This window comes from Hippopotamus amphibius, chromosome 12 (assembly GCF_030028045.1).
Source record: "Hippopotamus amphibius kiboko isolate mHipAmp2 chromosome 12, mHipAmp2.hap2, whole genome shotgun sequence".
Lineage (NCBI taxonomy): Eukaryota > Metazoa > Chordata > Mammalia > Artiodactyla > Hippopotamidae > Hippopotamus > Hippopotamus amphibius.
This window is the reverse complement of record NC_080197.1, coordinates 69,514,938-69,524,728: the sequence shown is the minus strand read 5'-3', so window position 1 is coordinate 69,524,728 and position 9,791 is coordinate 69,514,938.

The following is a 9,791-nucleotide window of genomic DNA, read 5'->3' as shown; positions in this document are numbered from 1 at the left end:
CTCTCTCATTCCAATAGAGAGATAGCGTTCACAATTTAAAAAATAGCGTACAGCAGCTCATGGGGCGAGATGTTTAGAAAGTCTGTGGCCTTTGGGCCCAGGAAGCTGAGGGTGTCACATCACCGGCATGTTCAGACTGAAATGCAAGCATCCCTGTCACACAGGGCTTGTGCTTTGAGACAATAAAGTAGAGAGAAGGTGATGGCAACCAGCAAATGCCTCTGCGCACACGACAGGCACCTCAGCCAAAGCCCTGGTGCACAGACCCACGGAGGTTTCCCGGTATTCCAGAGCACACCCCGTCTGCACTAGGTGAACCACAGGTTACCACCAGGACAGGCACACACTTTCTCAACATCAGAACTTGAGTTGAAACATCTGGTAATAAGGCCCCTCTTCTTTGCTTGTCATTCTCCTTTTAAAACTGCTCCATCTTCCCAAGTTAAAAAAATAATGCGAAAACCATGAGAAATTACTAAGGGTTTCTTTTAACGATCTAAGAGTCTAGATAATAACATGGCTCAAGGAATACATCCCCTGTTGAGGAAGGGAACCAAATCCAAGAAGAGGAACCAGGAGAGCCATCAAGAGGGCTGAGAGGTGAGGAAGAGTTTCCACGTAAGAAACTTGAAAGATTCAATGATAAAAGCCACCTTGCAATGGCTAAAGACATAGATATTTTGGTCTATTTCCCGTTAGAGTCAGCATTCTTCTTGTTCAGCACCAACCACTGAAATTGGTTTTGAATTCATGGCTGCCAGGAAAGGAAAGAGAACAAGTGCCTCCAAGAAGAGATGGCTCTGGAGAAGAGAACAAGATCCCCAAAACAGTCGGGATTAAAAGAAATGTGTTGATTCTATTCATTCTTTGTGAATTTCCATACCAAACTCTGCTGGTATGATGTTTGATTGGTGATGACCAGGTAGATTTCCCTATGGTGTGGCAAAGAAAATGAAAACGAAACAAAGGAAACCAGAAAACGGTGATAACAGCTCTGGAAGATCATAGTTTTGTTCTTGCTCTCATTCGTCTTTCTGCTCACCAGGCTTTACCCAGTTACCTGAACTATCATGCAGGTAATTCTCTCATGTTAGCTACAGAAAGCAAGAGGCCAAGGAGAAGTGTGAGCTTCCCGGGTGCCGATGACCCATGGACAAGCCTGGCTTGAGAAGAAATCAAAACCATGCTATCCGAGGAAATTACATCCTGCCCCCAGCCTCAGCGAGGAGTTGAAACTCACGTGGAGGCTGTCGGCCGGTGGAGTCCTGGGCTCTAAAATGCGCTCCCCCCTCTGCTGCTTTTCCATGAGACACCTAGCACCCGGGCCCACTAAAATCTGCTCCAAATGGGAAGGTACCCTCATTTTACACATGCGCTTGGCTTAGCAACTCCAGTCTCGTGCAGATGTGAATTTTCCTCGTAAAACTTTGCCCTCATAATGCTTCCTATCTTTCTCTATGAACTAGATTTTTGGCAGCTATGCTGAAGGGTTGGCTTTTTCATTTCTGCCATAATCTTTAATAATAAGCACAAAAGCTCTGTAGTTTTGATTAAATAATTCTCTGGTATTTCATGCCCTTGGGGTCCCCATGAATCCTTTTATGCCCTTCCTTGCCTCCAATGAATAGAGCTGCAGTAGAGCAGGGAATGGGCATCCTAGACACTAAGATGCTCTGAATGGTCACCAGCTGTCGGTCCTGTGACTCTTCGTGACGGAGCATCAGGACCAAGTATCTGTAACGACACTCCTGTGAAGGATGAAGTCCCCATGGACTCAAGATGGAATAGCCCCTGTCCTTCTCTCTTAGCTTCCTGTAATACCATCATGATTTCAGGTGTCCTATCATGAGGCAGAAAGGAAAGGATATTTGTAATTGGCTTGATTCTAAGCTTTGAGCTTAAGGAAGGCTCTAGTACCTTCCCCTACACCATCCCTGTACATGGGAATAAGACTCACCTCCTCTCTCTGCCCATATTCTCTCCCGGAACCAGGGTCCTGAACTAGGTTCTGGGAATGACCACACTATACAACTGATGATACAGAACCCTCCCACCCCCACTGCCCTCTGGGGCAGGATGGACCAATGAAATGAAAAAAAATTTCTACATTGAACTACAACACTTAGAACTCTTTCACTGCTCTTGGTATAAGCAGAATGCTTGGTACATGAAGCAAAATCTGTTCTGTGGCACAAACTAAAGACTATCCTCTTTGGAAAGACCGGTGATTACTTCCTGATCTTGAACCATTCATCAGTGAACAGATAGATTGCAAAAGAAGATGGCTGTAGGATTCCCTGGCTCTTGGGTGCTTAAAGATTTTGCCACTATGATCTTGGGGCAAAATTAAGGTTTCATAAGAATTCTCAGGAGACCTTGATTAGTCTTTGCAATGTCCGTGCTGCCCTTCTTCCGGGCTTTAGGCAGCAATAATTATTACCAGGGTTAATTCCTTCCTCTTGGAATTCATTGTATATGTGAACTTGCTTATATTTCTACTTAGGCTTCCAGAACTAACTCACGCCTCAAAACGCCTTAAAGCTTGCTGTGTTTGAACTTGACTAAGTTACCCAGAAGAAGCTAAAAGCCTCTGTGTTGAGGTTGCCCTCTTCACTGTGAGCTGATTAAAACCACTGACACCTTCAAAGTATCACAACTTCCTTGCATAGATTCTTGCAGTCTTCCTTTCCCATGGAACACTCTGGAAGAAATCCTCTGTCTCAGTTTTTCTTGAGCTTTTTATTTGAGTGGGTTACATGCTACATAAAAATTTTTCAATGATAAAAAATTATTCACAATAGGTCACCCCACAAAAGTCAAATACATTTTTGTTATTTAGCCTTCAACTCTTCTTCATTACAGAAACTTTTCTACCCCTTTCTTGTTTTTAAGTTTTTTTGTTCTTACCCCTACAGTTCTCTGTAGACTCATGTGCACACTGTGTGTGTGTGTGTGTGTGTGGGTGTGTGTGTGTCTGTGAAGAAGACAGATCCTCATGGGAAAGATTTGGGTAAACCATAAACTAGCTGCCTGGCTTTTATGATTTTTTTTCCTCCAGTAGATGCTGAACCCAGGATGGGGTAGACAATTCAGGCAGCACTACTCTGTGGGCTAGGCTGAGAGTTGGAAATTCAGACAAGTTTTGGTTCCACCAAGAATTTCCTATATAACTTTCATTTTGACTACTCATCGAATTTTGCTGTGCTTCAACTTTTTCATCTGTAAAATTAAAAGACAGTCATATTTCCGTGCCAAAGGAAGCCATTCAGAGGGACAGTTATGGCGGAGGTCTAAGTGGGCTGCTGGTGACCCTGGAATTTCCATCCTTCTCCAAGGAGGGGTAGCAGAGTCAGGCTAGAAACTGCCATAGCTCAGGGCTGTTTTACAAGGGAATTAAGATAAAAATCCTCAAGAAATGACTCCTCAAATTTCTATGCCCCCCATTTCTTGCACCTGCTGCCAAGAAACAACCAATGTGCTTGCCCTGATCACTGAAAGCATCCAGGAGTCCCAGGAAGAAACTAGTAACAAAGCTGTTCTCTTTTCTGGGATCCTAAGGACGCAGTTACGTGCCATAGGCTCTCTCCTCCATCATTAAAATGCAGCGGGGCTGACTGTATGAGGCTGGTTGGGCTCTGGTTTGCAAACATTAAAACCACGCACATGTGCAAGCTCTGTGCTCTCTCAGCTTATTCTAACAATGTGTGTGTGCGCAGGGGCACGAGTGTTTTGAGGGTGAGCTGCTCGGAGCTGATTTAGAACACAGAACACCTTGAGATCCTTGACCTGAGAACGAGAATGTAAGATGATAAGTGAATGAGGGAAAACATGGCTGTAAGTGCCCTGGTTGTCTTCAGTTGCATTCGCAGGAAAGAAAGGGTATTTTTGCTGTTTTATGTTTTTCTCAATAAGAGTTCTGTCTGGATGCCTCTCTAGCCTCTTTGCTTCCTGCTGACATGAAGTCTTGATATTTTCCCTGCTCTTGACCCTGGGAGAAGAAAAATTATTGAATCTCCCAAGGTATGTTTGTCATTTCCGTCCCCACTGAGGACAGACCTCTCCACCCCCATTCACGGTGTTGTCAAGAGGAGATGCTGGTACACACGGAGATGTACTTATCTAAGCAGCAAGCCTGTCTGTCCTTGGGGAGACTGGCTTCTGCATCTCCATCCTCTTAGCACTGATCCACTAATGCGATGTTGGAGGACCACATGGATTTCACGAGGTTCAATAGGGGACAGGAACAACTAGGTTGTTCCATTGCAAGAGAATGCTCCCTTCATATAAAGCCTGGATATTCTGTCAAACCTTGAGGTGTCAGTGACCCACAGGCTAGGAGAACCAAGAAGAAAACATTAGCTTGAAAAACTACAGTATGTCCATGCAGTTCCCAATGAACACCTTCATCTACTAAGGATGCACCCCTGCTCCTCCATAACATGATTGACATTGGCATCATGGGATCTATTTGTTAGGAGTGTGAGAGTGTGTGTGTGTGTGTGTGTGTGTTGTGTGTTGGAGAAGTGCACAAGCATGACAAAGAGGCCAAGTTAGGTACAGTCATGCTGTTTGGGTGCACCTGTGGAAGCAACTTACAAGTTACTAAGAGCACAGCTCAGGCAGAGACAGCATCATGGCCTAGTCTCTGATTTTCAGATGGTTCTACGTCACAGCCAAAGGGAACATTAAAATAGCCCTTGAATTCAAAAGAAAATGATCAATGACAATTAAAATGTGACAATGACATTGGGAGTTAACTACAAAGACTGTTCTGTGTAAAACTGAGGTTTCAGGCAGGCATGTTTTGGTTTTTCCAAAAAAAAAAAAAAAAGTCCCCTCTGGAAACAGGTAACATCCTTATCTAACAGCAGCCAGCAGTCCACCACATGCACATTCCTGGGACCACATCCCTGGAAGCTCTGCTCCTGGCAGATCTCAGAGATACAAGGAGGGTGATGGAGACTCATCCTGGGCACTTAGATTCCCTGCTACTCCCTCTCTGCCTGGGTGATGACCAGGGCCTCTCTGGATGCTGTGTTCCGAAGGGCACAGCCTGAGGATGGGCTCAGGGTTGATCTGCGGCCTGACTCCCTGCGGACCTTTGGGACATCAGGGGCGTGGTTACATCCAGGTCCCTCCCTCATCCCGGGATGGGCACAGTTAACCTCTGAAGGCTGCTGCGATGCGGTTCTGGCTTTCCTGGCACTGCGCTGGATGGCTGTTTCCTTCCTTGGTATTTCTGGCTTTGGATCAAACAACTTCCAGTCTACATGTGGGCAGGAAGGTGGCCCTCGGCAAGTGCTTCTGAACCTGCTGCATCTCAGGATACAAGTGGAAATGGAAAACAAGAAGTGTAGTTCTATCTTCAGTCCAATTATGCCCAGAAAATGAGCTCCAAGTTTGAGTGAATTTTCACGCCCTGGGAAGGACTAAAGGAACAGACACCTGGAAGGTCATCAGCTTTGGGTCCTGCTCTTTTCCAAAGCTACCATCAACACCAGTAACCAAAGAGGGGAGGGATCCAAGAGACTCGGATGCAGCTCCTGGCCTTGTGACATGAAGGGATGCTCATTGTAGACCCCCCACCCCCTACCCTGGGCTTTCCCTTCCTCCTACACTGTCCTTCCTCCACGTTTGTAAGTAATTATAGGCAAAAAATTGACATGAACACCTCGTGGGTAAACTATGACTATGACTATGCCTTCTGGACACAGCCTGAGTTCCCTGGAAGTTTCTTCTTTCCACTCATCCAAGAGAGATTCATGAATGTCCTTCTTCATGAGGATAACACCTCTCCACCCTTCCACCAGCTATTAGCAGACTATTGGTTTCACTGGTTTAAAAAAAAAAGGTGTCATAACATAATGAGCTGGATTTAGCTCTAAAACTTTAACTGTCCCCACTCCCTGGAGCAGGACTATCTAGATTTAATGGGACCTTTGAGAAGAACAATTCTCCTCCAGACGTGCACCTTAATTTTCACGAGGGTGCCTCCCAAGTTGCCACATTTTGCCCCACCTTGCCTATAATAATTCCTCTACCCTCTCCTGTCTCAATGAAGAATGGACTTGGTTCACTTTTTTGAAGAAGAGACTCGTCACTGTCTGTAACGTATCTAAGTTTGGTTCTCTACAGGGTGCTTTAAATTAGCACATGGTGGCAGAAGATGCCTTCCACGGGAGAATAATTCACACCCGATGACAAGATGAAAGTTATAGAGCAGGCTGGCCAGGAGAAGGGGACGTGATCGGTTACTAGAGCAGCATAAGTGAAAGGACAGTACCAGCTCTACGAGTCTGTCCAGGGGGACAAACAGCAACCGACACTGACCAGAAGTAATAGGACGGATTGCTTAGTAGATCACCAAGGAGGTAGGGGGAAGGGTGAATAGGGTTCTGAGACTAAGGGGACAGGAGGGCCATAAGGTCAGCGGTGATGCTGTCTCTTCCAATGCTATGAATCCCTTCACATTCCGAGAGGAAGGAGTCCTTTAGGAACTAGGATTCTCTCTGAGCCAGCTCATTCAACTCCTAAGCTACATTCATTTGCGATGTAAAGATCAGAAATAAAGTGCTTAATTACTTCAACTCTTGTCTTCTGTTTGGGAGAAGTTGCCCCGTAGTGCAAGCCTCAGAAAGGGTGAGAATCCACAGAGTCCAGGAAATAAATATCATCAAAACACAGGTTGTGAGCTGCACAAACAGTTCTCCCGAGTCTGATCTAGCATACGCACAGAGGTGGAAAGTACCAGGTGTGTAGCATAACACACTGGTCCTACTGGACCACCATTCGGGGTCCACAAGACCATGTGATTAGTAAACCTGAACTGTGACAAGGTCTTTCTGGTATTGCAAATGCTTAAAAGAAGGCTAGAGGTTGCACTGAAGCCAGATGAATCCCAGCATAGGTCAAGTTGTTAGAGACTCAGTCCAGACAGTGCAATGTCTGGAGACAAGTTCCACTCAAAGCATCTGAAAAGCTCCTGGGACCTAACATTTGATCAATATCCTCCATGGTTTCTCACTCTGTGACTTACTTAAAATATGTATACATACTGTATTCCAAGGACACTCCACTAACTGTAAGATGGTCACAGCATAACTTTGAAAGACAAAGCAAAACTTAGAAAAATCCAGACTCCCATAACAAATAACATGGGAATGTACACATGTCCTGTGTGGCAGTGATGGTGGCTGGGTAGAGATGTACAGAGATAAATGGGAAGGGACTCATCCTTAGGTTTTACTGTAGATTCAAGTATCCCATGGGCAGAATAAAGTGACTCCTTTTCAATTAGTTTATAATAACATCAAATATTTTTCAGTGCCTTCCATAAATAAGATGCACTGGTAGGTGCTACAGGAGATAAAAAGATGAATAAATGCATAACCCCTGACCACAAGGAGTTTATAACCTAGCAGGGAAGATGGATGTATAGCTAAATAACCATAAAATAAGAAAAAATAAGATAGTCCATGATGGCTGCCACTAGGGAGATAAATTAAGGTGTTATGGGCAGTCACGAAAGCCATATACATATATATGGGTTTTTTTTTTTTTTTTGGATGGGAGATGAAGAAGGCGGACATGATGGTCCATTTGTTCTGGTCTTTGAAGACTTGTATTGAGGAAGATAGATATTACACAAGAAGGGAATGAGATAGGAGATGGGGAGGAGAGAATTTGGGGCAAAGGGAGCAGTTTAAAGAAAGACAAAAGTGGGAGAACAAGTTGGTACAGGGAAGGAAAGGGACAGAAATGTGATGCCCCTTGTTGTCTGGGCCCAGGTACACACAGGCAAGTAACAGGAAGTTATTCTTGCTGGTAGGTTGTGGCAAATACAGCCCATTGAAGGGTTATTTGTTTTGTTCTGAGTTGGAGAATGACATGATTTAATTTGTATTGAGGAAGTGATACTGATAAGAGTAGATTCAAATATGACATCTTGGAACAGTGCTAAAAGACACTGAAATAATCCAGACTACAGGGTGAAAAGACTTGGAAACTCTCAAGGTAAGAATGAATAGGCTTTCCAGATGATTAGATGTACAGGATGAAGGAAATGGAGGAGGCAAAATTGGCTGAAAAGCTTTAGTTTGGTGACAGAAAGAATCGTGGTACCATTAGTCGAAAGGGGGACTTGGTGACTATGTTGGTTTCCATTGGATACTTAACTCAGTATGAAGTTAGTTGTCCAGAAAGTGACTGAAAATATGTGCATTAAGCTGAAGTGAAAAGTCGGGTCTAGGAGTGAAGATCTGGAATTCATCCTCATTCAGAGAGTCACCGAAGTTTTGGGAAATAGAAATATTGCTACATACAGAAGTGTAGAGAAAAGAAGAGGGTCAAGCTTAGAACATCATGGCAGGTCGATGCTGAAGGGACAGGATGGAGAACGGGAACCAGTTAGGGAACACAGAGAGAGGACCAGAGAGCTGGGATCAAAACCAGAGCATGCTGCTACCCAGCAGTAAATGTAGGTTACTAGTCATGAGGCCGAGGAGCAGACTAAAAATAAAAAGATTATTGCATTTTGTAACAAGAAGTACAAGAAGTTCATGGGAAGATTGCCACTGAGTAGTTTCGGTGGAGTGGCAGGATGTAACACAATTTTAAAGGTTAAGTCACAAGCATGAGGTGAGGAAATAGAAAGACGACCCTTTTAAGAAGTCTGGATGTGAAAAAAATGGAGATAGGACACAAATTCAAGACTCTAACTGGACTGAGAGAAGATTTGGCTCTAGAGACTGTTGTAGGATTCGTTTTTGGAGATGGTGCTAGGATTGAGAGATTGTTTTTAGAGATGGTTGTAGGCAGGTGTGTGGAAGAGATTAAAGATGCAACAGAGAGAAGTGCTATTGGCTGGAACGCCACAGAAGAGGTCAGAGGGTGGGTATCAGAGTACAGGGAAGAGAGGCACCGAGTAGGGAGGGAGGAAGGTGAAGATGAATGAAGGATGGGAGAAATCTAAAGGTGTAGAGGAGAGGTCATGTGAGAAATTAGCAAATTCAGGTATCTTTTCTTAGTAATTCAGTAGCAAGGAGAGGAGATGAAAAAGAAAATAAAAAACAAATTTATTAAACACTTGAGGAATGTGACGGGGATTCAACATTGGAGAATAAAAAAGACATCCGAGCTGGGTAGGGTTTAGGTGAGATTAAATGGACCCAATCTGTGCTCTTTGGCACAGGTTTTGACCTTGTGTTCTTGGAGATGGAGTGGATGTTGGGAGAATGGGATACAGAGTAAGAAGAGTGAGGTAGGTGTGGCAAGAAGGCGAGAGGAAGAAGAGATTGCTGGTGAGGGTGGTGTTGATGAGAACACTGGGTGAGACCAAGGAGGGAAGTAAATGAGATCAGAGGGCTTTATGGACCATAACAACAGAGGGACCTTGAAGGAAGGCAGATAGGATATAGAAAATGCCAGATTGTGGTCAGAGAGGGAATTTCAGAGTTTTAGCACTGGGAGGCAGAATAATTTCAAAAGAGAGATTCGGGCGAGGCTATGATGGGAAGAGCTGAATTTTTGCAGTGTTTTTAAAATACCATAATGCATAATATCTTTGACTCACATCCTGAAGCCAGAAAAAATTAAACCTGCATGTGTAAATCTACTCATTTATGCACACCTATTTATACATACATAATACACACATTTAAATATTGTATGCTTTTGCATTCCCTTATTATATGTGAGTATAATACACTCCATTTTAAACTCTTTTGTATTCTTCAAAGCACCAGCCCAGGGGCACAATATGTGTTCAGCAGACATTAGTTTAATTGAACTAA